The sequence below is a fragment of the Megascapheus bottae genome, chromosome Y (assembly GCF_031878675.1).
Source record: "Megascapheus bottae isolate mThoBot1 chromosome Y, mThoBot2.hap1, whole genome shotgun sequence".
NCBI lineage: Eukaryota > Metazoa > Chordata > Mammalia > Rodentia > Geomyidae > Megascapheus > Megascapheus bottae.
In genome coordinates, this window is record NC_143548.1 from 9,655,239 (window position 1) to 9,676,432 (window position 21,194).

Consider the following 21,194-nt stretch of genomic DNA (forward strand, 5'->3'; position numbering starts at 1 on the left):
GTATTGCATTGAATTTGTAGATAGCTCTTGGTAAGATTGTCATTTTCACAATGTTGATTCTTCCAATCCAGGAGCATGGGAGGTTTTTCCATTTCCTTAGTTCTGCTTTAATTTCCTTTTTTGGGGTTTTAAAGTTTTCATCAAAAAGGTCCTTTACATTCTTAGTTAAGCTAATTCCTTGGTACTTTATTTTCTTTGAGGCTATTGTGAAAGGAGTTTCTTTCCTGATTATTGCCTCATTCCTCTCACTGTTGGCATAAAGGAAGGCAGTTGATTTTTGAGAGTTGATTTTATAGCCTGCTACTTTCCAAAGTTTTGATTCAGCTCAAGGAGCATGGGAGTAGAGTCTATAGGATTCTTTAACTACAGAATCATGTCATCTGCAAAGAGGGATATTTTGATTTCCTCTTTCCCTACTTGGATCCCCTTTATGCTTGCTTCTTGCCTTATTGCACTGGGTAGGAATTCTAATACTATGTTAAAGAGGAGTGGAGAGAGTGGACATCCTTGTCTCGTTCCTGATTTTAGAGGGAATGGCTTTAGATTTTCACCATTAAGTGTAATACTAGCAGTAGGTTTCTCATACACAGCCTTTATTATATTGACGAATGTTCCATGGATTCCTAGTTTCTCCAGAGCTTTTAACATAAAGGGGTGTTGGATCTTGTCAAATGCCTTTTCCGCGTCTACTGAGACAATCATGTGATTTTTGTCCTTGCTCCTGTTGATGTGTTGAATTATATTAATTGATGTGTGTATGTTGAACCAGGTTTGCCTCCCTGTGATGAATCCAGTTTGATCATAGTGTATAATTTTTTTGATGAGTTGTTGTAGATGGTTGGCCAGTATTTTGTTGAGAAGTTTTGTATCGATGTTCATCAAAGAAATAGGTCTATAGTTCTCTTTCTTTGATGAATCTCTGTCTGGTTTGGGGATGAGGGTTATACTGGCTTCATAGAATGAGTTTGATAAGGAACCTTCATTTTCAATTTCATTGAAGAGCTTGAGGAGTATTGGTGTGAGCTCTGCTTTGAAGACCTTATAGAATTCAGCTGTGAATCCATCTGGCCCTGGGCTTTTCTTAGGTGGAAGTTCTCTAATTGCCATTTCTATTTCAGAGCTTGAAACAGGCCTGTTGAGTTGGCTTAGTTCTTCTTGGTTCAGTGTGGGTATGTTAATATTGGCTAGGAATTCATCCATTTCTTCTAGATTCTCAAATTTGTTGGCATAAAGGTTTGAGAAGTATTCCCTCATGATATTCTGGATCTTGGTAATTTCTGTCGTGATATTACCATTTTCATCTGCGATTTTGTTTATTTCGATATGCTCTCTTCTTTTTTTGGTAAGATTTGCTAAGGGCTTGTCAATTTTGTTATTTCTTTCAAAGAACCAACTCCTTGTTTTGTTGATTCTTTCTATAGTTTTTTTGGATTCCAAATCATTTAATTCTGCTTTGATTTTAGTAATTTGCTTTCTTCTACTGGGATTAGGGTTGGTTTGTTGCTCTTTTCCCAGGATCTTAAGGTGAGACATTATCTTGTTGGTTTGCAATTTTTCCAACTTGTTGTTGTAGGCACTCAGCGCTATAAATTTTCCTCTGAGTACTGCCTTTGCTGTGTCCCAAAGGAGTTGGTATTTTGTGTGCTCCTTACTGTTAAATTTCATAAACTGTTGGATTTCTGTTGTGATCTCTTTGATGACCCATTGGTGATTCAACAATGTGTTGTTCAGTCTCCATGAGTTACAGGGTTTTCGTTGGTGGAGATGTGTGTTCAGTTCCAGTTTGATGCCTTTGTGGTCTGAGAGTGTGCATGGAATAATTTCAGTGTTTCTGAATCTGTCCAGGTTTGTTTTATGGCCTAAGATGTGATCTATTTTGGAAAATGTTCCATGTGCTGCTGAGAAAAACGTATATTGTGTTGTTGCTGGGTGGAATATTCTGCAGATGTCTGTTAGATCTAGTTGGTCTATATAGTTGTTCAGTTCTAAGGTTTCTCTGTTGAGTTTTTGCCTTGTTGATCTGTCCATAGGTGAAAGTGATGTGTTAAAGTCACCGACAATCACTGTATTTCGATCTATGTATGGTTTCAGTGTAAGTAAAGTTTGCTTGATGAAGTATGGAGCTCCGGGATTGGGTGTGTAAATATTTAGGATTGTTATGTCTTTCTGGAGGAAAGATCCCTTTAGTAGTATGTAGTAACCTTCTTTGTCTTTTTTTTACTAATTTTAGTTTGAAGTCTATTTTATCTGATATGAGGATGGCAACTCCAGCCTGTTTATGGGGGCTGCTAGCTTGATAGAGTTTATTCCAACCTCTCACTTTCAAAAGATGCTTGTTTTTTTGGGTAAGATGTGTCTCTTGAAGACAGCAGAACGATGGCTCTTGCTTTTTGATCCAACTAGACAGCCTATGCCGTTTAATAGGAGAGTTAAGTCCATTGATATTGAGAGTTAGAATTGAGAGATATTTATTAGGTCCTACCATTTTTAAAAGCTTTTATTAGGGCCTGTGTCTTGACAGTTCTTGTGGTCCTTAGATGGTGTGCTGTTTAGGTGCCATTTCTTTCCCTATATTGCATTTATTTTGGTTTTCTATGTATAGAACATCTTTCAGAATTCTCTGTAGTGTTGGTTTTGTTGCAACATATTGTTGCAGCTTTTCCCTGGAATGGAATGTTTTTATTGTTCCCTCAGTTATGAATGAGAGCTTAGCTGGGTACAGGATTCTTGGTTGGTAGTTATTTGACTTAAGGGCATGACATATATGCTTCCAGTCACTTCTTGCTTGCAAGGTCTCTGCTGAGAAATTATTCGGATTGGTTTTCCTTTATAGGTTACTGAACCCTTTTCCCTGGCTGCCTTTAGGATCCTTTGTTTGGTTTCTATTGATCCAGTTCAGATTATGATGTGGCAGTGGGATGTTCTTTTCTGGTCAGGTCTGTTTGGGGTTCTAAAAGCTTCTTGTATCTGGATGGGTCTGCCCTTCTGGATATTTGGGAAATTCTCTGAGATGATTCCCTGAAGTATATTTCCAATACCATTGACCTCTTTCTCCATGCCCTCCTCAATACCAATTAACCTTAAATTAGGCTTCCTAATTGTATCTTGGACCTCTTGAAGCACTCTCTCATTTTTCCTAGATTTGGATTGACTCATTTTCTGTTCTTTCTCTATAATAACTAAATTATCTTTAGCCCCGGGAATTCTCTCCTCTGCATTGTCTAACCTGCTATCAAAACTATCTACTTTATTTTTCATCTCATGTTAATTTCAATCTGTGATGAAGCATCTAAGATTATCGTTTGTACTCATTTAAATAATAATTAAAAAGATTGGATAATTTCTGGAAGAAATAAAAACATCTACTGTTCCTTGATTTGTTTTTACCTTATCATACCAAGTATTCGGTGTCAAAATTAAGAATGATATCAGTGATTAGCACACATTTTTCCTGCATTGTTCCATCCATACAAGCCCTGAGATTTCCTCTTAATAGATGTCTTGAAAGCCATTAAACAGTTAGCCTATTAATGTTATTTTCAATTTGTTTATCCATCTCAGCTTAAAGTATTGACTGTTGGTTATACTGGCAATTTCTAGAGCAGTTAAAAACATTGTTAAGGCTACAGCATACTTATGAGTCTATTTGTGAAAATATTTTTCTTTCCTGGATAAAACAATTCATTAAATTAAAAATACAAGGCTATGTATTTGTATGCAATTGGAAATATATGTCCAAGCATGCAAATAAATCACTTTTGCTGAGGCCATTAGAGTTTTCAGCTTATCTTGTTGGATGGGTGAGTTTTCTAATATTCCTTTTAAGCTCTCTGCTTTGCTTATCTGCCTAATTAGGCATAGATAGAAAAACAAAAGTTTTCTTAACTCTGTCACTGACATGAGGTCCAAAATTACTACAATAAAGAAGTATACAAATACCACTATTTAGTGGTATTTCTCATCTTAGAAATCATATTTGTGAGAAAAAATTGCAAGGTGGAAAATTTCCACATTTTCTGGCCCCAATAAAATTAAAGCACAAAACAGAACTTCTTATGGAGGTGGGGAATGTGTAAATTAGAGCAAGCTGGTGTGTAGATCCCAAACATTTCATATTATTTACACAAAGGAGAGTAAGTTAAAAACCTTGATTTTATTGAGCTACTACTATTTTCTTCCTAATATAAAGACATTTTCCAGTGCTTCTAGGGTGAATGTGTTGAAAATATGAAGATAGATGAATTACAGTTTACCATTTATTCTGGCATTTTATCTATGTGAATATCATATTCTTGAATTTACAAATGGGTTGTAATTATTTCAAAACATTTATAATAAAGGTGTTTATTGGTTTTAAAAATCAGTCTACAGCCAAAGAGTTATAAAACAATATACAATGCCATACAAAGAAAAAAATCATGTCTATTCCCAGTTTACTATAGCTAAATGCATGTACATTTCTTTATAAAATAATTGCTTACTAAAGGATGAATGAATCTGCTTACTAAAAAGGATTATAAAAAATTTGTTGACAAATCTTGATGAGTGGTGATGCAGTTACTAAGTCACATTATTCTTATTGTCACAGAGGTGATATGCAGGATCTGCAAAAAAAAAAACATGGTGCAAAATGTCCTTCTTCAGGGCAGGTTCTAGACTCAAGACCTAGACAGTTGTAAGTAGGCCTCACACTTTACTGTGGTCACTGAATTTGTTCAAATTCTGAAACAGAAGATGAAATAGCACGTGCTGTTTACTCAACTCTTAAATGTGTCAAAGTAAAAGCAACAGAACTGCCCCCCATCCCCATTGTAAGAAAACAGATGATGCAGCTGGGCACTAGTAGCTCTCACTTGCAATCCTAGCTGCACAGGAAACTGAGATCTGAGGATGACATTTCAAAGCCAGCATAGGCAGGCAAGTCCATTAGACACTTATTTCCAATAAACCACCAAAGAACCAGAAGTGGAGTTGTGACTTAAGGGATACAGTGAAAAAATGAAAAAGAAAGAGTAAACAAGACAAAGAGAAAGAAAGAAAGAAAGAAAGAAAGAAAGAAAGAAAGAAAGAAAGAAAGAAAAAAGAAAGAAAGAAAGATCAAGGGATAGTGTCTAGGCCTTCAGTTTAAGCTCCAGAATTGGCAAAAATAAATAAATAAAATTAAAAAGATAATCCATGAGGCATCAGAATAGAGAGAATGATGTAAAGCTACAGGTCTAGATCACATTACAGATTTTTAAACTAGCCCAAATAACACACTACCTTCTACTTTCTATTTTTCATTTCTAAAATTGGCCTGAATAGTAATGTCTTCCACTTAAAGCTCTAGCACCTTTGTCTAGTTAATGTAGATAATGCTATCAGAATATCCTCAGAACACAGTGGTCAGTCAATAAATGCTAGATATGTAATAATAATAATAGTGATATTATTACTTGGCAAATATATCTTATTCTGACTGAATATAATAAATATGAACTTGTGAGGCTTTCACTGTTGTTCTAAGAATGGGGAAAGGCAAAATGATTCAAGTCAAAGAAAATGTTCTGGAAATCACAGTCTGGTTGCATTGTCATATTCAATCACAAAGTATGGTAGGTGAGCTCTACCTTGCAAATAATGTTTCCAAAGACAAAAGTCAAAATAAACCTAGAAAGGAAGATATCTGAGCTGAGATAAAAGCTACATTTATAGCTTTTTTTTCTTTTACATTTATGAGCGATGGATTGTGTCCCGGGAATAGCAACAAACTAAGCAGTTCTTAACTTAATAGTGATTGTTGAATCCTCTAAGCAGTGACATTGTTAGAAGAGCCAAATGTACTAAGCATTTACTCATAACTGGCCTAACAGAAGAATAGAAAGTTTCTTCATTCATATTAGAGAACAGAAGTGGAAAAAAGAGGGGATTAAAGGTTTTAAATGCTAGAGAGATAAAAATAGAATATTAAAAATTGCAAATCCCTTGATTTCATATTCTAGTTTTCCATATAACTCTTTCAAGCTAATCTGCTCAACTCACCTTATTTGAGTAAATATTACAAATAGTTGCAGATACTGAGTCAAAAAAAATCATTTCTCTGAGTCCAGGTTTCCAAGTACATCAGAGCTTTGATCAAGATGACTACAAGAGAGTGCAAGCAATACAGAGATGAGAAGCAGCATCGGAGGATCACATGCAAGGTCAACCGAAGAGACTCTCTTATCTGTGCAACTGGCTAGTGATACATCCACATTCCTGCCTTTGCAATCCATATAAACCTGGAAGAATTAAAATAGTACACCCATGATTAATTCAGAGGAACAAATAAAGCTGGGGAAGGAAGGAGTTTCCACAGATTTCATGCTTTGAATTCAAACCACCAGAAGGAGGTATTGTTACACCATTGGACATAATCTAATAGATTAAGGTTGAGGCAATAAGGAGTCCACCTTTACTGAAACTAAGTGTGGCTGCTTATATTTTTTAGTCCATATAACAAAACTCAATCTATCATTTTTCCTTTCCCAATAGACATACACTAAAACAGCTCTCAAGTTTTTATTGGGAGTCAATGACCTACTGAGGAAAGTGTTGTCTCTTGACCTATTGCTAGATTTAATGTTTTACAAGAAATTCAAGAATATTCAAAGCCTTTATTGATCTCTTGCACGGATAGGATATTGAGATCTTAAATGGTCCAAGCTAGTTTTTATCACCCAAGCTCCACTGTTAGAGATCCATGGAAATCTATCAATGAAAGATAAGAACTGACTTTTTTTGCCTCTTTAAGTTCTAGAAAATATTAAGGGGAAGCCAATTCATCCAGATCATCATCATCAGCCTGTGAAGTTCAGTGACAGTAAATCTAAAAGTTATAATTATGGTAGGGAGAATTCTATGGTATAATTACAAAACATTGTGCATATAAAATGTAGAAGCCACATCTGTAATAATTCTTTTTTCATATATTTTTATTGTAATTAATAGAAGGGTTACATGATATTTTCCAGATAGAAGGTGCATTAATTCACATACATTGATACTCTTTCTCATATCTTGGTCCCCATTTCCCTCCCCCCCATCCCCACCCTTCATCTTGTTTTCCCCCCTTCCCTATCAAATTTCAAATAACCAAATACAAATATATCCAATATATCAGATAACAAGGTAAGACAATGTAACAATATGGGACAGCAAAAGAGATGAGAGATAACATAGTACACTAAGGACAACAATCACTCATTATATGGATTTTGTTTCTATATCCTGGAGGTCTTTTCAATTAGCATCATACTGTGTGGCCTTACGTATCTAGATTTTGCTCTATTGCAAATCTCTGCTAGTAGAGCCCAAGGTTTCTACTGATTATGACAAATGAGGGAAACCATTGAGCCTATCTTCCTTTGAGTCTGGCTTACTTCACTTAATTCAAGGTGACCTCTCAGTGCTTGACTTTTCGCCAGCTCAATGAAATACACACATATTGCTCAGGATGATTTGTTGATGTAAATAAACATAGTCTCCAGTTTATTTATCTCTCTACTTCATTGGCCTCTCCAGTTTTCTAAGTAAAATAATAAATAGCAGTCATTTAAACAACTACAACTCTAGGAAGAATATTCTTTATAAAGAGACAGAACATACAATTTAGGTATGTTGTGAATATGAATATGTGGATAACTGAAATTCCCTGTGCCTCTTTGCTCTATTCGTTCTCTAAGGATGGCTGGACTAAGAACCTACATTAGTACAATTACTTTACTTGTTTTTTAATGGCTTTTTAAAATCACAAACTGTAACAGAAGGTAGCACAACTGAGTACTCACTGCCAGTTATGTTTGTTGGTCCTTTATGTGCAGTGTATCATCTCTGAGCCTCATAACAACATTATAAAGTGGGCATTTCCACATTTAGTCCATCAAAAAGCAAAACAATACTTGAACCTAAACTTCAGAAATAGGCAGCTATTAAATCTTTAAAGCCTGTGCTCTTAGCATATGTCATACTAGTGCTGAACCATGATGAAATAAATCAAATAGCAGTGGGAAATTAAAATAGAGAAAGGGAAAAAAAGACTGATATAAAACTGCTAGTTTGGGGGCTGGTAGTGGTAGAGTGCTTGCCTAGCATGCACAAAGACCCAGGTTAGATTCCTCAGTACATACATAGAAAAAAAGCCATAAGTGGTGCTGTGGCTCAAGTGGTAGAGGTCTATTCTTAAGAAAGCCCAAGTACTCAGGCCCAAAGCCCAAGCCAAGGATTGCTCCCTCCTCCTCCCCTGAAAAAACAAAAAACAAAAAAAACTGCTAGTTTTGTATATCCATTAATAAAACTAAAATCACCTAACTGGGAGCATGTAAAAATAAATCTCATCAATTGATTCATCCCCTCATAGCACTATATGGAATTTAAAACCATTATTATGTTTGAGGAAAGGGAAAGGCCCTTTCTCCACAGTCCCAGTACCTAGATTCTTCAAATTTCTCAGCATTATCCATTTTAGACCCTTTACTCAAGGGGAAAGAGTAGAAATTTCCTTCTTTTTACTTACCTTGCATCCTGTTTTGTAAAAGAAATCCAGGTAGGGTAGCTAATAATTTCACAACAAACTTAAAATATAACTGAGAAAAAAATAAACCTCCTGACGATTTGCAATACCAGTGTACTCTGTCTCCAAAAATGGTCCTTAAGTACCTGGTATAGAAACGTCTATGACTATTTAAACTGAAAATACTGGGCCAGAACCAGATCTCAGAAGAGTGTGTTTTAAATGAGCATTGTAAATGAGCAGATAAATGACTTTTCAAGACCTTAGCAATACTACCTTTACCATAAATGCCAAGCACAGATGAAGAAGAAGAAGAAGGAGGAGGAGGAGGAGGAGGAGGAGGAGGAGGAGGAGGAGGAGGAGGAGGAGGAGGAAAAGGAGGAGGAGGAAGAAGAAGAAGAGAAAAAGGAGGAGGAGGAGGAGGAGGAAGAAGAGGAAGAAAAAGAGGGAGAGGGAGAGGGAGAGGAGGGAAAGGAGGGGGAGGGGATATGGGAGGGAGAGGAGTGGAGGGGGAGGAGAAGAAGAACAAGAAGAACAGAGGAGGAGGAGGAGAGGAGGAGGGGGAGGTTTAGTTGCAAAAAAATATTAAATATTCATACTGAGGCTTGTGCTCAATTGAACAAAAGTTTTATAATAAACAACAAGGAAGTAAAAATGTATAACTTTCCAGAAAGGGCTACTAGATTTAAGATCTGAAGTATTTAAACTTTGATTTTGATTTTTTTTCTGTTTGTTTTCTAAGTATTATTTTCTAAGTATTGCTAAGGCCAAACTCCCTTTTGAATTTGACTGCAATACAATGAATGCAAATATAAAATTACCATAAAGGAAATTCCCCTTGTACAACCAATATATGCTACTATACAGTCTTTTAAATATAAATACTAGATAATAATAGAAGCCATCTGTACAAAATAAAGATACTCTAGCAAAGGGTAATATCTTGCTAACTATTATCATAACTGGTTTATAACTTAATTTTTCTAGTGTTTATGAGACTAATGTACAGAAGTGATTGGTTTATGTTTTTGCACATACAATACATAAAGATGAATTTTTATATCAATAACTGAAGGAGTATCTGGGTAATAGTGATGAACAGTAGCAATTTTTATTTGTAATTCAAGATAAGCTGGGATAAATTAGTGCTAGAATTCTAGGAAGCTAAGTAAAATGCAGACAGGAAGTAAAGTGTATTCACCAAAAGGGGAAAATAAAAGGGGGGGTGGGAAGGAGGGAGGAAGGGAAAGAGAGGAAGGGATGAAAAGAAGGAAGGAGAGAGAGAGGGAGAGAGAGAGAGAGACAGAGAGACAAAGAGACAGAGAGAGACAGAGAGAGAGACAGAGAGAGAGAGACAGAGAGAGATAGAGAGACAGAGAGAGAACAAACCTGAGTAGATCTCTCCCAGGAGCTAGTTTTTTGCCACAGACCACTGTGAGATGAGGGGAATCCAGGAAAGGAAGTTGCTGCAGCAACTTCATTGAACTGAACAGACAGAAGTAGATTAAGGAAGCATTAGGTAGGTGATATCTGCTTTAAAGAAACCTACAGTAGTCAGAGGCCCAAGTCTTGTCTATGTCTCTAGGGGAAAGGAGGGGCTTTAGATTCTGAAATAGAGAGTGGCTGACAGAAACTTCTGCTACTAAACAAAAGAGGTGGAGTCCGTCTGTCCATATAAATACCTCAACAATCATGGACACTCCAGAATAGTCAAAGAAGGTCAGGCCACTGCAATCCAAGACTAAAGAACACTTCTCACTGGAACAGGGCTGTGCTGCATCATCTGTAGGAAAAACAAAGCCTTCGGTTAGGGAGATTCCCTAACTGGAACGGTAGGGAAATCACATATTTAACAACACGAAATCAGAATGCTTTTTGACATCTAATTGTCGATTAAGTATTGGTTATTTTGGAATTCAGATTTTTGATGATTAGACTATTCCCTCAGGTATCTTTCATACAAATCAGAGAGAGGAGGATAACTTAATGACTGATGGGATTATTTCTTTTTTTTTTTGGAAGTGTAGTGAATTTTATTATTTTATGTGAAGGCAGTATTATTTAAGTGAAGGCAATATTTCTTACATAACACTGTTGCATTTTGATGCAATGAATGTACCAAATTACCTGAAAGGGGTTTTAAACCTTCACCAGATCCCACTGCAGTATAAACTTCAGCTAGGATGTAAAAGGATAAGTCAGAGCAAATTAAGCCTCATTACTGTCTTAACCACTATATATATATATATGTATATATATATATATAAACACACATATATATATACATATATATATATAGAGAGAGAGAGAGTGTGAAAGTTTTGATAATGCAGCAGGAGGAATTACACTTAGCTTGGGATTTAAACTGTTATACAATGTATTTATAAATTTATGTTTGCATATTCATAGATTCTATTCATTTGCTTTCATTGCATGTTTTATTAGAAAAGACAAGAAAAGTAATGCTTTGTGTTTAATTAGAGAGATTCTACTATATTTACCTCCTCCCCCCACTTCTTCCTCCTTCTCCTTCTTCTCAGGATTGAACTCAAGGACTGAGCATTCATTGCACCTGAGCTCTTTTCTTTTTGCCAGTCCTGGGCTTAATCTCAGGGCCTGAGCACTGTCCTTGAACTTTCTCAAGGTTAGAGCTCTACCACTTAAGCCTCAGAACCACTTGATGGGATTATTTCTCAGATAAATAAACTAAGATATGAGAAGTCAGAATGAATTCAACAGGGTTACCTTACTAGACTTTGAAGAGACTGGAAATCCATGATGTTGTAAACAAAATGCTTAACACAATTCCACACTCTGGCCTCATGGTCAGGCACAGAGAAGGAGTCTGCTTTTGTAATGCCTGAAGCTTAGGCACTTTTGGATTCACTCTAAAGCAAATCTATTGGTAGGGCTTATTGACAATAACTAGACAACTGTGTAAGGAACCCTGTAAATGGAGTTTCCTTTGGTGTCCAGGGAAATCTCTGCCTCTGAGCCTACTTAACAAGAAAATGCTTTTACTGAAGAGTTCATGACCTCTTTTTGAATGATAATCTCAAAGCCATTGTTTCTTCATGTGGGTTAACATTGTGAAACAATGACAGGACATATTTTAGGTCTTCTAAAAAGTGACATGTTGTACTAAGTCATGCACACCTTCTAGGCAAAATCTATTAAACAAACTTCATTTCATTGGTCATTGTAAAATTCTCTGGGGGAAATATATTTCTAATTTGGTTAGTTTTGCCATTGGAAACGCTCAATGTTTTTCACTGTAGTTGCTCTCTAAGGTTAGAGTGGGTGTTTCTAAAGAAAATATGAAAGAACTTAACAACAACAATCAAAAAACTGCAATTAAGAGATAAAATAAAGGGCCAGTAGTTTGACCTAGTTGTAGAGTGCTTGCCTAGCATGCACGAAGACCTGGGTTTGATTCCTTGGTACCACATATATAGAAAAAGCCAGAAGTACTGCTATAGATCAAGCGGTAGAGCTCTTGCCTTGAGAAAGCCCAAGGAATGTGCCCAGGCCTTGACCTCAAGCCCAGGACTAGCAAAAAAAAAAAAAAAGAAAAGATCAAATGAGCAAGAATACAAAATAGAAACAGAAAACAATCATTTTGGCTGGCACCATGGCTCATATTTATAATCCTAGCTATGGGAAGCATAGGAAAATATATATCTATATTTTTATAAACCTAGGTGTTGTACCCGAATTCCTAGAACCCTGAAAAGACCACTAGAGGCCACAGTCAAAGCTAAAAAGCAAGGGTCATTTATTTACAAGTCTAGACTTGGACCTCTGCGTACCCATAGCCGGCAACGCTAAGAGGCCCTGAACAAGAATTTTACACAGCTTTTATAGGGGAATTCCATAGCTACAATCACCTGATTGGATATTTGGTAACTCAAACCACTGGTCAAATCAGAACTCAGGTGTCTAACCACTGAGCATCAAGCTGTTGCCACCTGGAGTTCAAGTACATGGGCCCTGAGCAAGGGGGAAGGGGGTCATTCCCCAAACATGGGACAATCTTTGCACAACACTAGGCTAGCCATTTGTGTTTTTATACTTGTATTCTCCTTTAACTCTCCTCTCTGCTTCTGTATACTTGCTTGCTAAACCTTGAGGAATGTAGCAATTGTTCTCCTGGCTAATCTACAACTACCCATTCGCCCTCAGGCCCCAGACACTCCCGGATATGGAGACCCTCCACCTAAATCTGGAACTAGAGATAATGGCCATCTGGCTCCTACAAAGTCAGACACTCCCGGATATGGAGCATGAGTTAATGGCCCTCCCGGTAGGGAGAACGTGACAAAGTACCATGGAGATCCTCGTAGGGCTCCATCCAATTAATTCAAAGCACGATAGAGCCCTAGACCACCAATGCTTAGCCTCTGCCCGTTCCCCCTACCAAAGACTGTATAAAAGGTGCTGTAATTTTGGGCTCGGGGCCTCTGGTCTGCACTCTACTATCAGTGTGCAGAGACCCGTGCTTGAGCTTGTCAATAAACGATTCATTGTAGTTTGCATTGATCTTTTGTCTCTGGTGGGGAGAGGGCTTCAAGTTTCTGGGCAATACAGCTACTCAGGAGGCTGAGATCTGAGGGCACTAAACACCATGAGACTCATCTTTAATTACCCACTGGAAGTGGAAGTTGTACTGTGGCTGAGGGGTAGGGCAGTAGCTTTGAGCTGGAGAGGTCAGGGACAATGCCAGGCCTAGAATTCAAGCCCCACAATCAGAAAAAAAAAAAAAACAACCTTTTGGTTTTTAAGTACTTTGTTTAGTTTTGTTTTTGTTTTTGAGATAGATCTCACCCAAATCTTAGGCTGACCTGGGGATCATAATATAGTTCATTTTACCTTTGAACTCATAATCTTCCAGTCAACTTCAAAAATGCAAGGATTAAAGGTATGAGCCACCATGTTGGATAGCATTGACAATTTTATTTGGCATTAACTGTTAGGAAAGTGAAAAATGTTACAAAGTAGCTTTGAATATGTTAGTATTCATATGTGAGATTTATATTCAAATTTAAATCTAGATTCATATCTATCAATTGGTTAGTAACTACAGAAAATGTGCAATGCTTAAGAAGTTTTTAAAATGTAGTGGGCAATAACATATATGAACATAATTTTATTCTTGTTTTCAAGATTATAGTACTCTGAGCCAAAGATAGGATCTGGAACATTCAATGATATTTGAGTAGTTGAAAAATGGAAATTTATGAGTGGGTATTTCATTGGTGTAACCAAGTAATGCTTTATTAAAAAAAGAAAATAAAGAGCAAAAACAAAAATGCACCATTCACCCAACCGAAGGTGAGCTTTAAGTAAACACTAATGACTGCTTAAATTCCTAGACTTCCCCAGCTAACATTTAACCAAAGAGTGCTGAAGGTCAAGAGTGTGCCAGGTAATGTAGTGGAGCTTCCCTTCTGCATGTTTCTGCTACAAGGAGGAGCAAAGTAGTTAGCAGGAATTAGGACTGTGCATTCATTGACTAAAAAAAATGAATAAATAAAAATTAAAAATCAAACCCTCAAAGTTCAAGGCAAGCCAAGGCTCTATGGCTCACACCTGTAATCCTAGCTCCACAGGAAGCTGAGATCTGAGGATCGCAGTTCAAAGCAGGCCAGCCACTAAAGATTGTGAAAATCATTTCCAGTTAACCACTAGAAAACTGGAAGTGGTTTTTGGCTCAAAGACAACACCCAGACCCAGGGGTAGGGCAGTGGCCTTGAACTGAAGAGCTCGGGGATAGAGTGCAAGCCCCACAACTGATAAAAAAATAAAAAAGTTCAGAGCAATCTCAATTCAGTTTATCCAGTAAACACTCCAGTAATCATTATCATTCACCATCTGCCTAATTAATCACATAACTTACCTTTATTAATGCAGGCCTCCTATTTACATTCTGAGCTATTCTACACAACTGCTCATTATCAGCAACAGAAAAGGATTAAGAGACAGGCAAAAGAAACATACTCACTCTCCTCAAGTGCAAGTGGTTTACTGAGTCTCAATCACATGCACATGCTCCGTAGGGATCTTTCGTAAACTTTCAAAACCGACAAAGCTAACAAATTTATGAGTAGAAAATACCAGAAGTTCATTTGCCATGTATTAGTTTATAGTTAGTAGAATTCAATTTTTTCTTACAAAGTTAGATAGATACAAAAGATACATTAAGATTAGTCATTTTCACAGTGTACATAACATATTTGGCAGTAGGTTTTATGATGACTATGAAAACACAATTAGCCCCAAAATCACTCTATTTCTTCATCCACTTTATGCCAAAGTTTGTTGTTGTTTATTTTGGGAATATTTTATTTCGTCGCATTTTCCAGGATTTTTGTTTTTTTCCTCTTTTCTTCTTTTTTCTTTCCTTTCTTCCTTTCTTCCTTCCCTCCTTTTTGGCTTATTTCTTCTTCCTGTCTTGAAGCTCAAGCTGGCCTTGAACTCTCATTACTCTTATGTCAGTGTCTAGCGGGCTGCAAAGACAGATGTGCACCACCACATCCAGCTGGGTGAGGACTGACATATCATTCATGAAAGAGTATTACAGAAATAAGCTACACTATGAGTCTTTGCTCAACAAAGTTCTCTAACTATTCATATTTCACCCTAAAATTTAAAATTTAATGAATAGGAATAATTCATGTTTTTTAGAAATCTTATTCTCCATTTACTAAAAACATGATAATAATATCTGCAAGACATTGTTGATGAAAATCTGAAAAAATATTATCAATTATTTTATACATTCTATAGTTTGAATGCTCTCATCCCATTCTATGGTAAAGGTAGACAAGGCTAATCTGTAAATTCTAGTTCATCTTTCTACTGAGACCAAGTGAAACCATAATTTTTGTTTAATCATCTCAAGGTTTTAGGAAACTATTACTGCTTGATCACAATTTTGTCGTTCTGAATTGAAAGTCATGAGAGTTAAAATCCAACTATAGTACTGGGTTCCAGTGGTCTGGTTCCTGCAATCCTAACTACTCAGGATACTGAGAATGGGAAGCTTTATTCTGATAGCAAAGGAGCTAGAAAAGTCCATAAGACTTCATCTCCAAAATAAGTAGCAAAAAAATGTTGGGCTGGAAGTGGCTTAAGTGGCAGAATTCCAGAAAACCGAACAAGTCCATAGACCATGAGGTCCTGACTACTATATCACTGCCAAAACTAAAAAACAAAACCAAAAAAAATATGTGAATAGATTAAGTATTAAAGAGATTGATGGTAACTGTCTAAATTACTAGAAAACTATGGATACAAATGTATTGGAATTTTCAGAAACACTTTCTTCCCTCCCCTACATGATTTTCATTGCTAAACTGTATTGACAATTTGCTTTGCTTGTAATAATCTTATAATTTATATCACAGCAGCTTAATAACCATGCACAGGTAAATGGTTAGGCTTTATTAATAGCAATACAAAAATTTTTCCTATTTTTCTCACAGTATATGCTTTATATTTTAGTTTTGTTAGTGCTATTCTTTTTTTTTGCATATGTGTGCCAGTCCTGGAGTTTGAACTGTATATCATGATGCTGTCCCTGAGCTTGTATGCTCAAGGCTGATGTGCTCTACCACTTGAGACACACAGCTCCACGGCGGGCTATTTTTTTAGGTAGTTAATTGAAAATAAAAGTTTCATGGGGGCTAAGAGTGTAGCATTTGTCTAGCATGCACAGAGCCCTGGGTTCTATTCCTCAGTACTACATACACAGAAAAGGCCAGGACTGGTGCTATGGCTCAAATGGCAGAGCGCTAACCTTGAGCAAAATGTGTCCAAGGACAGTGTCAAGGCCTTGAGTTCAAGCCCCAGGACAGACAAAAAAAAAGTTAACAATTGAAGTTAACTCAAATGAAAATTTAAATTCAAGGGACATTTCAGAAACATTATAATTTTCCTTTTACATAATATCCTTTCACTTCTGCCATTGTTACTGGTTTTATGGATATAACCTTGTGTTCTAAGCTTCTAAGTAAATCAACTACTGTGATAAAAATCACATCATGCCAGAAAAGAGTAAAGTGAATGCACAGCTAATATCGTGCCTTAAGCAAAAAAAAGTAAGCTTGGAGCTTATGCAAGGGAAACAACTAAGCTATACCCATGTGGAATGTGGTAAATGATGGGCTATATCTATAAAAAAAACATTTCAAAAAGAAATTAACCATCAGGTGTAGGTGGACAATTAACTCCAGACTGTAGAAACCAGATCTTTCCTGTGGAATATTCTTTAACTCCTTTAAAAAGTATTCATAGTTACATAATTCAGGAGTGCTTTTCATATACTTCAAAAGAGTCTTGACAGTCTGAGTCACTCATAACTTTGTTTTTAAATTAAGTGGGTCTTTTCTGTTGGTATCAATTAACTTTTAAGAAGCAGACTTAAATATTTAATTTCTCAAGAAATAAGGAGATAAGAAACATTCAGGACAAGCAAGAAAACATACATATTACTAAACATTTCTCTCATTCATTTATTCACTTTTCATTGCAGCAGTCAGTTAACACAGATGTGTTGAATGATTATTCTAAGCACTTTCTTATTCTCTATTTTTCACTATGATTTCTTTTTTGAACAATACATACTTTCAATACATAATGTTCAAGTAGATGAAGTCATGGGGTGATCTTATTCCTATACATTTTCCTTCTATTATTTGAAATGCCCTGAAACTTGAAGAGGCTATACTAGAAACAATTCTCAATTTCTCTGGAAATGATAGTGAATAAACATATAGTGTACAGAAAAAATGCAAGTTAACTTGAGTAATGAAGCAATAACCAAGACATTTTTAAAAAGTAATATTTATAACTGACCATGCTTTAAAAACTAACATTTTAAGAGGAAAATAAATGCAGTTATGCAGTTTATACATGAAATGTTTAAATATAAAACACAATTGGTAATGCATAAAATTGATTTATTATCAGTTGAGTTATTATAAGATGAACAATTATGGGGCTATTTCATTCATCTTTTCAGCTTCATATTCCATGATGAAATTTTATATATATATATATGTATACACACACATGTGTATATATATATATATATATATAGAGAGAGAGAGAGAGAGAGAGAGAGAGAGAGAGAGAGAGATTGAACTATAGGCTTAATATAATGGTCAACTCAGAATTTTAACTAAAAATCAAAGTAGATACTAAAATATATACTTCCAAAATATTTCCAATAAAATAACTTTGCATTTAGCAAGAAGCTATTAACTATAAATAAATATCAACCAGAATGATATAACAAACACCCATGAAGAAAAAATTTCTTGCTGTTTCCTGGTTTTTTTTCTTCCCAAGTAAATTGAATATGTAGTTGGTTTAAGTTGCTCATTTGTGTAATATGAAAACGCAGAATATTCAGAGATAATAATTGGAGGAAAATGCTGATTTATATTAAAACCACAATATGAATTTCAGTTTGTACTTTAAACATTTAATTTATTTACTTATTACCTGTATTTAACTTTGATTTGGGATAAATGGAAAAGAAAGAGAGAAGGAAAACTGAAGGGTAGAAGTATACTAAATCAAAGAAAAAAGAAGGCATAAAGAAGGAGGAGATGAGGTACAAGAAATACTAAGAGGAAGTAAAGAGAAAGAAGAAAAAGACTAAATGAAGGAGAGAAGACTGAGAAGAAGACCAAAGATAGGAGAAAAGGAAAGGAAGGAGAACAAAGGAAGTAAGAGGAGAAGAAAAAGGAAACACAAGACCAAGGAAAATAAAAACCAGGAAATAGGAGAAGGAAAGTATTGGGGAGAGGTAAAGAAAGAGAAGCAGTGGGAAAGGAGATTCCATATCTGGTTCAACTTCAAATCAGAATACTTAGCTTTTCCTTAAGGAAAACTTACCATTGCAGTGGCCATTGGTCAGAGAATGGAGCAACATTTTTTGTTCACACTGAAATAAAAACACATAGAGACAAGTTAAATACATTTATTTCAGGTCCATGATAAAGCAAAGCACCTCATTCCTTTCTCCATAAGAATAACCAAAACTAGTCTCTAGAAAATATTCCTCATTAGCTTTGTTTTCAGAATGCTGTAAACAAGAGAGGTGGAAATAATAAAATGACAATGAGTTCTAAATATACTTTTTTTTAGTATGAAAACTTTATTCAGAAAAGAATCTCAATGGAGGCTTCTGCTAAGTATATTTTAGTTCAGAAGATACTTTTCATTATAAAGTTAGAGTATCTTCTTTCAAATATTTATGAAAGTCTGCTTTGATTTTGGATTAAAAATATCAAACATTCATTTAATAGTGTGAGCTTACATTGATTCAAAAAAGAAAAACTTGATTCCCCTCAAAATACAGTTGCACACTGCTATATAATACAAGGTTTTGTGAAAGAAATTCCTGGTGTCAAACTTGAACAATTATGAATTTATCTTTTCCAGTTTCATTCCTTTGGAAGTGAAATTCCAAATGAACACTCTATTCTACGTGCATTTCCTACATCAACTCCCTTAACCATCCGGATGATAGATGAGAAACCTAAAGCAAAAAGTTTCAGAAAGTCGAAATCCCACAGCAAGAGAATGGTGCTTGTTATAAATATAATCTCCAAGAACCACCCCAAAGTGAGTACCAGTTATAGACACAGAAACAAAGAATGATCCCAGCAAAGCAAAATTTACTTTTGTACAGAAGTATGCATTATCCGCCAAATCTGGCACTAAAGCAGCCGGTAAGCTGCTCCCTCATTTACCCCAAACACAGCAGGCTTTGACACTGTTCGGACTGGTTGAAGTTTCCCAATCTACTTAAAATTGGCTAGTTGGAAAAAGGTAAGATGCATTGTAAGATCACCATGAAAGTAAGGTAAGCAATCTCAAACATGCCCTCCACTATTTCTAGAACTATCTGGGATGTGTCTACTGAAGTGTGTCTTAATTCCATCTTGGAACCACCAGTTAAGACAAAACCTTCTAATTAAAAATCCCTTCTCACCCCAAAACACTACCTCTTTTCCTTTCTTTAGCTGATGATATTATCTTAGCAAAATAATAGACAAGAGAGATACTACCTGGCACAAGCAGAAACTTTGAAGCAATCCACTTTGATATGAAAGATTTTACTCACAGTGGCAAACCCAGGTAATTTGGCTCTAAAATAGGGCCAGGAGTTTGGCCTAGCAGTAGAGTCTCTGTCTAGCATAAGCAAAGACCAGGGTTCAATTCCTGGAAACCATATACATAGAAATATGCCAGAAGTGGTGCTGAGGATCAAGTGGTAGAGCTATGGCCTTGAGAAAGACCAAGGACCATGCTCAAGTCCTGAGCTCAAATACAGGACTGGCAAAAAAAAAGCACATTTGAAATAATATTCCTAATACTTGATTCTGTTTATGCTTATGGAGTTCAAGCAAAATGTTGTAATAATATTTTGATTGTGATGATACTAATATATGCTTCTTTGAAGTTACTTATATTCTGTATCTGTAAGTCTTAGGTCTAATCCAGATTTGTTAGGACTTTAACAAACAGATCCTATAAAATAAATGCATTATTTACTCTTCTAAGGGAGGGTACCTGGTATGAATGAATGAATGAATGAACAAGGAAATGATTATGTAAGCCAACTACAAGCACCAAATATATATATATACATATATATTGCAATATTAGGTTTGACTGAGGAAAGAGACCAGCAAATATTTTTATAGTGTATTTTTTACAACACCATGTTTAGTGTCATGATATACAGTAACCTCTTGTATGACCTTCTAATCACACAGTCAGTGATCTTACCTTGTTGATATCATTAAGCAGCTGGCTTTCCTTTTGGATTAAGTTCATTACATCAGCACCAAACTTCTTTACATTCAGGAAAACAAGTGGATTGCTTATGGAAATTATTTTAACCTGTTGTAGGGTTTCCTTTTATAAGAGAACAAAGAAGAGATTCACAATTCCAAATTAAAGAAAAACTAATGGCTATACTTGATGTGTTGAATCTTAAAATTTCAAATACCAAATGTTTTAATTAGTAAAATGTATTTATTTTTTGAAAATACTAACATATCCTTTATACTAAGAAACATTAATAACCCTGATCCTGATTCCTACTGACTGGCTTTAAAGGAGCCAATAGCCTAGCATATCCAAACAGTGCCAGGAAGAATATTTCTTCCAAGATTGTCTCTTCCATTCAATCTATATGTTACCAATTAATTTACTAAACCATCAGTCCTTTTGTTTGCAGGGGATTGAACCTGGAACCTGGAACCAAGCAAATGGTACTATAGACCTAGCACTCAAATCAGTATTCAAATAATATTTTACAAATGAATAACAGTCTTAATTAGAAGAAAGATATGAAGGAAAACAGGACAGGGGCTATAATTTCATGTTACATAGGAATAAGTGACACTACACTGCCAGGATATAGGTAAAACATATAGCAAAAGAGAAGAAAATATTGACACAAATGACATCTACTTAGCCACTTATATAGACCTTGCAGACCATATTTCACATCATGTAATCAAACTGTCTTTTCTCAGATTTTGAGACATGTGTCTGGTGGAAATGATGGTCAGTGATATGAAATGGCAACTCCTTACCAACTAAGTAAAGCAATACTCCTTCAGGCATTAGTACTTGCATA

At 35.7% G+C, this 21,194-nt stretch overlaps 1 pseudogene; it reads right to left on the reverse strand.

Annotated features, from left to right (window-relative positions):
• Positions 1 to 4,686: 4,686 nt before the first annotated feature.
• LOC150040315 (anion exchange transporter-like) overlaps positions 4,687 to 21,194 on the reverse strand; it is a 41,200-nt pseudogene continuing 24,692 nt past the window's right edge.